The sequence below is a fragment of the Mobula birostris genome, chromosome 7, assembly GCF_030028105.1.
Source record: "Mobula birostris isolate sMobBir1 chromosome 7, sMobBir1.hap1, whole genome shotgun sequence".
Classification (NCBI taxonomy): Eukaryota; Metazoa; Chordata; class Chondrichthyes; order Myliobatiformes; family Myliobatidae; genus Mobula; species Mobula birostris.
In genome coordinates, this window is record NC_092376.1 from 27,071,851 (window position 1) to 27,084,899 (window position 13,049).

General features: G+C 45.1%; 1 non-coding gene across 1 annotated transcript; it reads left to right on the forward strand.

The window, feature by feature from the left end:
- Nucleotides 1-318: 318 nt before the first annotated feature.
- On the forward strand, nt 319-389 carry trnag-gcc (transfer RNA glycine (anticodon GCC)). The gene has a single exon. It is a non-coding gene; the product is annotated as a tRNA-Gly (tRNA).
- Nucleotides 390-13,049: the final 12,660 nt, after the last annotated feature.

The following is a 13,049-nucleotide window of genomic DNA, read 5'->3' on the forward strand; positions in this document are numbered from 1 at the left end:
GGCCCCAAGGAACAGGATCGAAGAAGCTGCAGAGGGTTGTATACTCAGCCAGTTCCTTAATGGACACTAGCCCCCGCACCATCAAGGACATCGTCAAAAGTCAGATTCAAGAGGGTAGCGTAATGGACATGTTATTCCTAGCTTTTATGCTTCTCATTACTACCATCAGGGAGGAGGTACAGGAGCCTGAAGATGCACATTCAACAGTTTAGAAATAGCTCCTTCCCTTTTGCTATCAGATTTCTGAATGATCCATGAACCCATGAATACCTCACTGCTCCTCCTCCTTCAAATACAGTATTTTTTTTGATGTAACATGCATTGGTGGTTCAGTGGTAGAATTCTCGCCTGCCATGCGGGAGGCCCGGGTTCGATTCCCGGCCAATGCATCACAAACTTTTAGGAGTGGGTTGCTAGAGTAGTGGTTAACACACTTCACAGTCACTGATTGGAGTTCAATTCGATTCCCTCTGCTAGTTTGAGCATGTAGTGAGCAGGTGGGTTTCCCCAGGGTACCCCTCCAGCATCCAGTTAGGGTTAGGATTAGTGAGTTGTGGCAATGTTATATTGCCTCCGACCTTCAACTCTCTGAGGCAGAGCGCTCTGTCCTTTGTCCTCCTTCGCCCACATCTCAGTGAGTTCCATGTTCGCCATGACGTTGAACTCTTCTTCCGCCGGTTCCGTCTTCGAGCCTACTTCTTCGGCAAGGACTCTCCCAACCCCACCGATGACCCCTTCTCCCGTCTTCAACCCTCCTCCTCTTCATGGACACCCCGCTCTGGTCTTCTGCCTGCTCTGGATCTCTTTATCGCTAACTGCAGACGGGACATCAACCGTCTCGACTTCACCACATCTTGTTCCAATTCCAACCTCACTCCTTCCGAACTCTCTGCTCTCTTCTCCCTCCGCACCAATCCTAACCCTACTATAAAACCCGCCGATAAGGGGGGTGCTTTTGTGGTCTGGCGTACTGACATCTACCTTGCCGAGGCACAGCGACAATTCGCGGATACCTCCTCTTATTTACCCCTCAATCATGGCCCCACTAAGGAGCACCAGGCCATTGTCTCCCACACCATCACCAACCTTATCAGCTCTGAGGATCTCCCATCCACTGCTACCAACCTCACAGTTCCCACACCCCACACTTCCCGTTTCTACTTCCTACCCAAGATCCACAAACCTGCCTGTCCAGGTAGACCCATTGTCTCAGCTTGCTCCTGCCCCACCGAACTCATTTCTGCATACCTCAACACTGTTTTATCCCCCCTTGTTCAATCCCTTCCCACGTATGTTCGTGACACTTCTCACACTCTGAATTTTTTTCGAAAATTTTAAGTTCCCTTGCCCCCACTGCCTTATTTTCACTATGAATGTCCAGTCCCTATATAACTCCATCCCCCACCAGGAAGGTCTCAAAGCTCTCCGCTTCTTTTTGGATTCCAGACCTAACCAGTTCCCCTCTACCACCACTCTCCTCTGTCTAGCGGAATTAGTCCTTACTCTTAATAATTTCTCCTTTGGCTCCTCCCACTTCCTCCAAACTAAAGGTGTAGCCATGGGCACCCGTATGGGGCCCAGCTATACGGGTGCCCAGCTAGGCCTGCCTTTTTGTTGGCTTTGTGGAACAATCCATGTTCCAAGCCTATACTGATATCTGTCCCCCACTTTTCCTTTACTACATTGACGACTGCATTGGCGCTGATTCCTGCATGCATGCTGTACTGGTTGACTTCATTAACTTTGCCTCCAACTTTCATCCTGTCCTCAAGTTTACCTGGTCCATTTCTGACACCTCCCTCCCCTTTCTTGATCTTTCTGTCTCTGTCTCTGGAGATAGCTTAACTACCGATGACTACTATAAGCCTACGGATTCTCACAGCTACCTGGACTATTCCTCTTCCCACCCTGTCTCTTGCAAAAATGCCATCCCCTTCTTGCAATTCCTCCGTCTCTGCCGCATCTGCTCTCAGGATGAGGCTTTTCACTCCAGGACGAAGGAGATGTCTTCCTTTTTTGTCCTCCACTATCAACTCTGCTCTCAAACACATCTCTCCCATTTCACGTACATCTGCTCTCACTCCATCCTCCCACCACCCCACTATGGATAGGGTTCCCCTTGTCTTCACCTACCACCCCACCAGCCTCCGGGTCCAACATATAATTCTCCATAACGTCCGCCACCTCCAACAGGATCCCACCACCAAGCACATCTTTCCCTCCCCCCCCCCACTTTCCGCAGGGTTCGCTCCCTACGTGACTCCCTTGTCCATTCGTTTCCCCCCCCATCCTTTCCCACCAATCTCCCTCCCAGCACTTATCCTTGTAAGCGTAACAAGTGCTACACATGCCCTTACACTTCTTCCCTCACCACCATTCAGGGCCCCAGACAATCCTTCCAGGTGAGGCGACACTTCACCTGTGAGTCGGCTGGTGTAATATACTGCGTCCGGTGCTCCCGATGTGGCCTTCTATATATTGGCGAGACCGGACGCAGACTGGGAGACCATTTCACTCTGTCTGCCAGAGAAAGCAGGATCTCCCAGTGGCCACACATTTTAATTCCACATCCCATTCCCATTCTGATATGTCAATCCATGGCCTCCTCTACTGTCAAGATGAAGCCACACTCAGGTTGGAGGAACAACACCTTATATTCCGTCTGGGTAGCCTCCAACCTGATGGCATGAACATTGATTTCTCTAACTTCTGTTAATGCCCCTCCTCTCCTTCTTACCCCATCCCTTATTTATTTTTATTTTCCCCTTTTTTTTCTTCTCTCTCTGTCCCTCTCGCAATCACTCCTTGCCTGCTCTCCATCTTCCTCTGGGCTCCTCTCCCCCTTTTTTCTCCCTAGGCCTCCCGTCCCATGATCCTCCCCCTTCTCCAACTCTGTATCCCTTTTGCCAATCAACTCGCCAGCTCTTGGCTCCATCCCTCCCCCTCCTGTCTTCTCCTATCATTTCAGATGTCCCCCTCCCCCTCCCACTTTCAAATCTCTTACTTTCTCTTCTTTCAGTTAGTCCTGACGAAGGGTCTCGGCCCGAAACGTTGACTGTACCTCTTCCTAGAGATGCTGCCTGGCCTGCTGCATTCACCAGCATTTTGTGTGTGTTGCCTGGACTGTGTTAGTTGTTGATGCAAAATGGTGCAATTCACTGTATGTTTCTGTATTACATGTGATAAAGCTAATCTTTAAACTTATAGTAATTTTTTGTATATGATACTGTACTGTTGCTGCAAAACGAATTTCACGACATGTAAACCCAGTTCTGATTCTGATTCAGATGGCTTGTCTCTGTGGCCACTGGTTACCTTCTGGATGCTTATGGTCTGCCTCCTGACTTTGCAAAGATTGCCTGTTCTAGCTGCACTGTTATTGACAGCACGATATACAGTTGCATTAGACACAGGAGCCTTTAGGAAAGGAAATGGCAATGCTTCAACAAACCAGGAGTTGTTAAAGTACAAAGGAGAAATAGGAGCGGTCTGTCCAGTCTCGTGCTCCTGCTCCATCATCCAAGATCTTGGTCAACGTTTTTCCCTTGGCACTAATTCTTGCACTAGCCCCATCTGCACTGATTGCCTTAAAATGTCCAATAATCTATTTTATTACTCTTGAATATGCAAAACGACTGAGTTCCATAGTCATCTTGAATGCAAAGGTTCATTATCTACTCATCTCAGTCCCAAATAACCAAACTTCTTTTGGGACTGAATCAGGATCAGAATCATGATCATTATTACTGGCATGTTATGCAAGACATAAAAATTACTACAAGTTACCAAAATAAATTATGCAAAAGACAAATAATCAGGTAGTTATTACGGGTTCATGGACTGCTCACATATCTGATGATGGAGGGGAAGAAGCTGTTCCTAAAAGTGTTGAGTGTGGGTTAACAAGCTCCTGTAACTCCTCCTGAGTGGTAGTAACACGAGGAGGGCGTGTCCTGGGTGGTGAGGGTCTTTAACGATGGATGCCTCCTTCCTGAGGCACCGGCTTTTGAAGATGTCCTCAATGATGGAGTGGTTTGTGCCTGAGATGGAACTGGCTGAGTTTGCAAAAGGCCCAATCCATCATGGGCAAAGCCTCCCCCACCGATCAGCACATCTACACAAAGTGCTGTTGCAGGAAAGCAGCATCCATCATCAGGGACACCCTACCACCCAGACCGTGCTCTCTTCTCACTGCTGCCATCAGGAAGGTGGTACAGGAGCCGTCAAGACCCACACCACCAGACTCAGCAACAGTAATTACCCTCAACCATCAGGCTTTTGAACCAGTGGTGATAACTTCACTTGCCCCATCACTGAACTGTTCCCATAACCTATGGGCTCACTTTCAAAGACTCTTCATCTTGATATTTATTGGTTTATTTATTTATAATAATTATTATTTTCTTTCTTTTTGTATTTGCAAGTTTGGTGTATTTTGCATATTGTCCAGTCTACTGATTTAAATCAGTCCTCTAAGTGCTTCTCTACCTCCCTTGAACACACCTTCTTAATCCTCACTACTGGTACTGTAGTCTTTAGTCTCTGCCTATATGCTGGGTGTAGAAGTACTGTTCTAACATGTTGCTTTATTAGTTATCCCTTTCTTTAACTTCCCTCATGAACCTATCAGCCAGACAGCTCAGTGAACCTTGGAATTACCTATGCTGTCCAAGCCTCAACTCTACCATGGGTGGCACCGTACAGGACTGCTTTAAGTCAGAAGACTGGACAATATTCAGGGATTCATTTTCAGATCTGAATCCATACGCCTTGGTTGTCACTGACTTCATCAAGACTTGTGCAGAAGTGTGTGCCTTCGAGAACATACCAGCCATAACCAAACTAAAAGCCGTGGATGAACCAGGAGGTTTGTAGTCTGCCGAGGGCTAGATCTGTGGCACTCAAGACCTGTGATCAGGAACTATACAGGAAGTCCAGGTACGACCCACAGGCTATTAAGGTTAGAGATGGAATCAGATGTAGGTCAGCTCTGGCAGGGTTTGCACATCATTACTTCCTACAAGGCAAAACCTAACATGGCAAATGACGGTGATGCTTCCCTCACAGATCAGTGCAATGTCTTTTATGCAGACTTTAAAAGGGAGAATAAAATTACACCTGTGCCAATCCCTGCAGCATGCCTTGAAGGCTAACATCAGAACGTCTTTCATGAGGGTGGACCCTCGCAAGGCGTCCGGCCCTGATGGTGTACCTGGTAGGGCTCTGAAAACCTGTGCCAGCTCCTGATTGCAGTGCTCAAGGACATCTTCAATCTCTGACTGCTGCGGTCGGAGGTTCCCACCTGCTTCAAAAGGGAGCCAATCACACCAGTGCCCAAGACCGGGGTGAGCTGCTTCAACAACTATTGCCCAGTGGCACTCACACCTACTGTGATAAAGTGCTTCGAGAGGTTGGTCATGGCCAGAATCACGCCTGCCTAAGAAAGGATCTGGACCCACTGCAATTTTCCTATCACCACAATAGTTCTACAGCGGATGGGGTCTCAACTTGGCCCTGCACCACCTGAACGATAGCAATACCCATGTCAGTGCGCTGTTTATTGATTACAGTTCATCGTTCAACACCATCATAACCTCAGAACTAATCAATAAGCTCCAAATACTGGGCCTCTGTACCTCCCTCTGCCACTGGATCCTTGACTCCCTCAAAAGGAGACCAGAGTCAGGGCACTTTGGAAATAACACCTCCTCTTCACTGACAATCAACAGTGGAGCACCTCAGGGATGCTGTACTCCCTCTAAACCCATGACTGTGTAGCTAGACACAGCTCAAACACCATCTATAAATTTGCCAGTGACACAACTATTGTTGGCAGAATTTCAGATGGTGATCAGGAGGTGTAGAGGAGTGGAAAAGATCAACTGGTTGAGTTGAAACAACAGCCTTGCACTCAGTGTTAGTAAGACCAATGAATTGACTGTGGACTTCTGGAAGGAGAAGCTGAGGGAGTACACGCCAGTCCTCATCAAGGGATCAGCAGTGGAAAGTCTGAGCAGTTTCAAGTTCCTGGGTGCTAACATCTCTGGAGATCTGTCCGGGGCCCAACATATTGATGCAATTACAAAGTAGGCACAACAGCAGCTTTTTTTTTCATCAGGAGTTTGAGAAAATATGGTATATCACCAAAGACTGACAAATTTATACAGATGTACTGTGAAGAGCATTTTAACTGGTTGCATCACTGTCTGGTAAGGTGGGGCCACTGCACAGGATCTGAAAAAGCTGTGGAAAGTTGCAAACTCAGCCAGCTCTATCACGGGCACTAACATCCCCTGCATCGAGGACGTCAAAAGGCCATGCCTCAAAAAGGTGCCATCTGCTATTATGGACCCCCAACACCCAGGACGTGCCCTCTCCTCATTGCTACCATCAAGGAGCAGATACAGGAGCCTGAAGACACACGCTTAACATTTTAAGAACAGCTTCTTCCCCACCACCATCAGATTTTGAATGGATAATGAACCTAAATGCATTATCTCGCTATTTTTGCACTATTATATATATTTGTTATTGTAATCTATGGCATTTGTTATGTATTTCAATGTGCTGCTGACATAGAACAACATGTATCATGACATACTCCATGCCAGGGGTCCCCAACCTTTTTTGCAACGTTGACCGGTTTAATATTGACAATATTCTTGCGGACCGGCCGACCGGGTAGGGGGAGGGTGTTAATCATGACCGGAATATAGGTGATAAGTCAACTAAGTCACTTATAAGTGGCTAATACACTCAATTTCGTTTCTTAAAAGGGTTTATCTAACAAATTTAATATTAAACACACAGCACAAATTTTCCTGGTATGAACATATAAAATCATTGCAACACACCAATATCGCTGAATCAGTGGGAGCCCTGGGCTTGTTTCCCTGCAACAAGACGGTGCCAATCGAGGGGTGATGGGAGACAGTGATACTCGAAGGGGGTTCCTTGTGTCCAGTCAATTCCGCAATTTAGTTTTTGTTGCGTTCATTGAAGAAAACCCTGCTTTGCAGAGATATGTTGGAAATGGAAGCAACGTTTTCAGTGCTTTCGTGGCTATCTCAGGATATTCAGCCTTGACTTTGATCCAGAATGCCGGCAGAGATGTTATGTCAAACATACTTTTCAGCCCGCCGTCACTTGCAAGCTCGAGGAGTTGATCTTCTTCCTGCGCTGACATGAATGATGCATGTGTAATGACCTTGTGTGTGTTCAAGTTCAACAGCGGGCGTGACAGGGAATGAGGAAAGGTGCAGCTGAGTCATATCGTTTCATATCGCCAAATCGTACCGTTTCCCCGCGGCCCGGTAGCACATGCTTTGCAGCCTGGTGGTTGGGGACCACTGCTCTATGCCAGTGATATTAAACCTGATTCTGATTCTGTGAGCTGTGGCTCCGAGCTGCTGCTCAACCCTGCCAACAAAAGGAGAATGCAGGGACGCCCAGCAGATGAGGCAATGTCTCTGACGAGAGTAAACCTGAAATTTATATCCTGTGTAATACATTGACTCCAATGAATGTATATCAACATTGGACTCACAGCATTTCAGTGGGGACAATGCAGCCACCAGGCTCCAGAACAAGCATGGACAATTTCACTCACCACAACTCTGAACTGTTCTCCCAACCTACAGGATTTTCAAGGACTCTATAGCTCATCAGTCTAAAACTCACGTTCACAGTATGTGGTTTTGCACAATCTGTCATCTTTTGCACATTGGCTGTTGGTCAGTCTTTTGCCCGACGCCGGTCCCCTAGGTCTGAGTCGACGTAGTAGCAGTAGTAGTCTTTGTTTATGTACAGTTTCTCATAAGTTGTATTGTATTTCTTTATTGTCCTGTAAACACCTGCAAGAAAATGAACCTCATGATAGTATATGGTAACATATTCGTACTTTGACAATAAATTTACTGTGACTTTGACTTTCCACATTCACTTGCGTGAAGAAAATATTTCCCAAACTCTGCAAAATTTCATAGCTCCAATTTTTTGAGAAACCCTTTGTTCTGAATACTTTCAGCAGAGAAAATAATTTCTCTGAATCCAGCTTACTAGGTCCATTTATGATTCTAAACATCCCAATTATGGACTCGGCATAACAGGGGTCCAATTATCTTCTCCATTAACAAAAAACAAACTGCTGGAGGAACTCAACAGGTCAGGAGGCATCTGTGGAGGAAAAAGAACAGTTAACATTCTGGGTCAAGACCTTCGATTTGAAGTGCTGACTGTTGATTTCCCTCTATAGATGCTGCCTGACCTGTTGGGTTCCTCCAGCGGTTTGAATTTGTTATTCTACATTCCAGCATCTGCTGTCTCTTGTCTGTCCAGTTGTCTGCTCTCAACTTTTATTCTTCATTGTGTGTCCCTCGTTGCCAGGTCTGGTCTGGGATAGGAGAGGATCACTGAGGCTCGGGTGTAGTTCACAGCAGTTAGATATAAGACCACAGGACATAGGAGCAGAATTAGGCCATTCAGCCCTTTGAGTCTGCTCCACTATTCCATCATGGCTGATTTATTATTCCTCTCAACTTCATTCTCCTGCCTTCTCCCCATAACCTTTGACACCCTTACTAATCAATAAACTATCAACTTCTGCTTGAAATATAGCCAATGACTTGGCCTCCACTGCCGTCAGTAGCAATGAATTCCACAGATTCATCACTCTCTGGTTAAAAAATTCCTCCTCATCTCTGTTCGAAATGGACATCTTTCTATTCTGAGGTTGTGCCCTCTGGTCCCAGGCTCCCTCACCACAGGAAACATCCTCTCCATGTCCACTCCATCAATATTGAATAGGTTTTAATGAGATCCCTTTTCATTGGTAGAAGAAGCAGAAATTCTGCTCTTGCCAGCCACAGAAAAGTAAAGTCAGAACATCTATCCGACCCGTCTAAGTGAATGTCAGCGCTGCGCAATAATGAAAATAAATGGAAAGGACTGTGTGTGTAAAAAGAACTAGAATAAAGGTGATGGAGAGGTGTAAAACTGAAAGGACAGGCCTTAATGACAGGAAAGAGGATTTTTAAAAGCTTTATATTGAAGGGTGTTCATAAAGTCTGGCAGACGTCCAGTTTGCAAAATGTAGAGTAAACTCCTGGATGAATACAAAATAAACCTGCTTGTTTGTAGTGTTTATATTGCAGAATGTGACTGGAATTGCTAATGGTATGGAACAAATATACTCAAATAAACTGCTGTAGAAAAATGACAACTTTTCTGCGCAAGATTTCACAATTTAATATGTAATATGTCTCTGAATTTTAACTACTGCATTTAACAGACCTTTTTCCAATCTTAAATGATTTGTTTCCAAAAATATATGTTGTATTAAATCAAATTACAACAGAACAGATTTTTTATAGTTCTTTGGCAATTACTGGTAGAATTTCAGGTGATTTTGTAGAATCTTGAAAATGTTAGAACTGCCAGAAAGCACTTGGCTGTCACAAGGTCAGTTACAGGGCAGATCAGATTTTTATAGAATGTTAGCACAGGGGAAGACCATTCAGCTCATTGTATCTGTGCTAACTCTTTGGCATATTTATCCACTTGGTATTGCTTTATTTTTATCACATGTACTGAGAAATGGGGTGCTGGGGTGTCCAGGGAGGGGTAGCACCTTTGTTGAAGGGGCTTGTCCTGTCCATTCTGGGGCAGCTCTCTCAACTTTGGTCCCCACCGGACACTCAGCTCTCACCTGTGGCTCCAAGTAGCCGTTTGCATTTCACAGCAACCATGCCCTGGTACACTGCTTCACTAGGTGGGCTAAGCCAAGTGAGGGCAGGCCTCATATCCCAGTAAAACAGGGGCATGCCTGTCCTAGCATGTGGTCAGCTCCAGCGAACTGGACGGATGAGATCAGCAGTGAGATCCAATGACCAGGAAGGTCGTTCTGCAACTCCTTGTGGAGAGCAAAGGGCATGACAAGGCACAGAAGTAATCATGGTCACCTACTGCAGCCAAGGAAGACCCCAGTTTGTGATGACTGCTCGTATCACTGGACCCGGCCTTCCGAGGTCGAGAGAGAGGTACCACCCCAGTACAATGGATCTTCCACTTTAAAAACTCCCCCGCACAGCTCTCCCGGCATTGTTAGGTAACTATCTCTGAGATACAGTGAAAAGCTTGTCTTGCCTACTGTTCATACAGATCTGCTCATTACACCATGCATTAAGGTACCTAGAACCAAATAAAACAATAACAATGCAGAATAAAGTGTAACAGAGAAACTGCTTTGCAGGAAAACAATAATGTGCAAGAGTCCATCTAATGAATTGATTCCGTTCCCTTGTCCTTTCCCCAGAGCTATAATATCCATCCAATTTTATACAGAAGATGTATATTGAGCCTACTTTCTCCTCCCTCTCAGACAGGAGCTTCTAGATCAATATCTTTCTTCATTAACAGCATTTTCTTTTACAAGTCGTTATAAACTGTGCCTGCTTTACCAACTCTTCTGCTTCAGGATACGGCTTCTCTTCCTTCGCACAGTAGCATAGCGGTTGGTTCAATCGCTTTACAGTGCCAGCCTGCGATCGATGATCAGGGTTCAAATCCTGCCACTGCCGGTAAGGTACCTTCTTCTTGTGACTGTGTGGGATTCCTTGCGCACTCCAAAGACGTACGGTTAGGGTTAGTGAAGTCTGAGCATGCAATGCTGGCGATGAAAGTGTAGCGACACTTGCAGGCTGCTCAGCACAAATCTCGCTAATCTAAATGACACATTTCACTGGATGTTCTGATATTTCGATGTACGTGTGACAAATAAAGCTAATACTTAATCTTTATCTTTACTTGACTAAAACGCTTCCTCACTTCTATGAGATCATCCATCACGTTGAGGGGTGGGCTAAGTTTAGGACGGCTCAGCTGTGCGTTCGGTAAAGTTGCTGCTTCCTAGTTCTCGATTGGTTTCAATCCAGACCTCCAGTGTTGTGTAGAGTTTGCTCATTCTCCCTGTGTCTGTGTGGGTTTGATCTGGGTGCACTGGTTTCCCCAGCATCCCAGAGGAAAGTGACCACCGTAAATTGCCTGTGGTAGAATCTGGATGAAGTTAATGTGAATGTGAATGTGAAGATACTAGAATGGCGTTATTTAGGAGTTGTGTAAATGGGTGTTTCGTAGTGCAGCCAAAATGGGCCAAGGGACTGTTTAAGTGCTGTATAACATACAACTCTGTCTGATCTCTAAGGAGAACCAGTCCATTTTCTCCAATCTCCCCACATGACTAGTCTCCTTCATTTCCAGCATCGCATCCCTGGCGTTCTTACTAAAGTGTAGTGCCAAGAAATAAATTGAATTGAACTCCTCAGTTGGTGCCAAACCAGTGAAGCGTGAAGATTTAACACACAGTGTTCGCTTTTACACTCTGTTGCCATCAGAAAAGCCAAAGATCTTACATTTCAGAATCAGAATCAGAATCAGGTTTATTATCACCGGCATGTGACGTGAAATTTGTTAACTTAGCAGCAGCAGTTCAATGCAATACATAATCTAGCAGAGAGAAAAAAAGCAAAATAAAACATAATAATAAATAAACAAGTAAATCAATTACGTATATTGAATAGATTTTTAAAAATGTGCAAAAACGGAAATACTGTATATTAAAAAAAGTGAGGTAGTGGCCAAAGCTTCAAAGTCCATTCAGGAGTCAGATACCAGGGGGGAAGAAGCTGTTCCTGAATCGCTGAGTGTGTGCCTTCAGGCTTCTGTATCTCCGACCTGGTGGTAACAGTGAGAAAAGGGCATCCCTGGGTGCTGGAGGTCCTTAATAATGGACGTTGCCATTCTGAGACACCGTTCCCTGGGTACTTTGTAGCTAGTGCCCAAGATGGAGCTGACTAGATTTACAACCTTCTGCAGCTTCTTTTGGTCCTGTGCAGTAGCCCCTCCATACCAGACAGTGCTGCAGCCTGTCACAATGCTCTCCACAGTACAACTATAGAAGTAAAACTTCTATACTGATACTCTAGAACCCACTGCTTTTACATCCTTTTTAAAACTGCTTCTGTTGAAGTTCAAAGCTCAGAATAAATTTATTATTAAGGTACTTATATGGTACTATATACTAGCCTGAAATTAATTTCCCTGTGGATATTCACAGTAGAACAAAAAATAAGATAGAATCAATGAGAAACTATAGACAAACATAAAACAAAAAACAATCAATGTCCAAAGGGAAACTGTAAAAATACAAAAAAAATAAAATTTAAAGTTCAAAGTAAAATTTATTATCAGAGTACATACATGTCACCGCATACAATCCTGAGATTCCTGCGGGCATACTCAGCAAATCTATAGAACAGTAACTGTAAACAGGATCAATAAGAGCAAGAGCATGGAAGACAACAAACTGTGCAAATGCAAATATAAGTAAAAAAAACAATAAATAAATAACGAGATAAAGTCCTTAAAGCGAGATCATTGGTTCTGGGAACAGCAGAAATGGAATGAGCGTAGCTCTACCACCACTCTGCTCCGTCTAGCGGAATTAGTCCTTACTCTTAATAATTTCTCCTTTGGCTCCTCCCACTTCCTCCAAACTAAAGGTGTAGCTATGGGCACCCGTATGGGTCCTAGCTATACCTGCCTTTTTGTTGGCTTTGTGGAACAATCTATGTTCCGTGCCCATTCTGGTATCTGTCCCCCACTTTTCCTTCGCTACATCGACGACTGCATTGGCTCTGCTTCCTGCACGCATGCAGAACTCGTTGACTTTATTAACTTTGCCTCCAACTTTCACCCTGCCCTCAAGTTTACCTGGTCCATTTCCGACACCTCCCTCCCCTTTCTAGATCTTTCTGTCTCTGTCTCTGGAGACAGCTTATCCACTGATGTCTACTATAAGCCTACTGACTCTCACAGCTATCTGGACTATTCCTCTTCTCACCCTGTCTCTTGCAAAAACGCCATCTCCTTCTCGCAATTCCTCCGTCTCCGCCGCATCTGCTCTCAGGATGAGGCTTTTCATTCTAGGACGAGGGAGATGTCTTCCTTTTTTAAAGAAAGGGGCTTCCCTTCCTCCACTATCAACTCTGCTC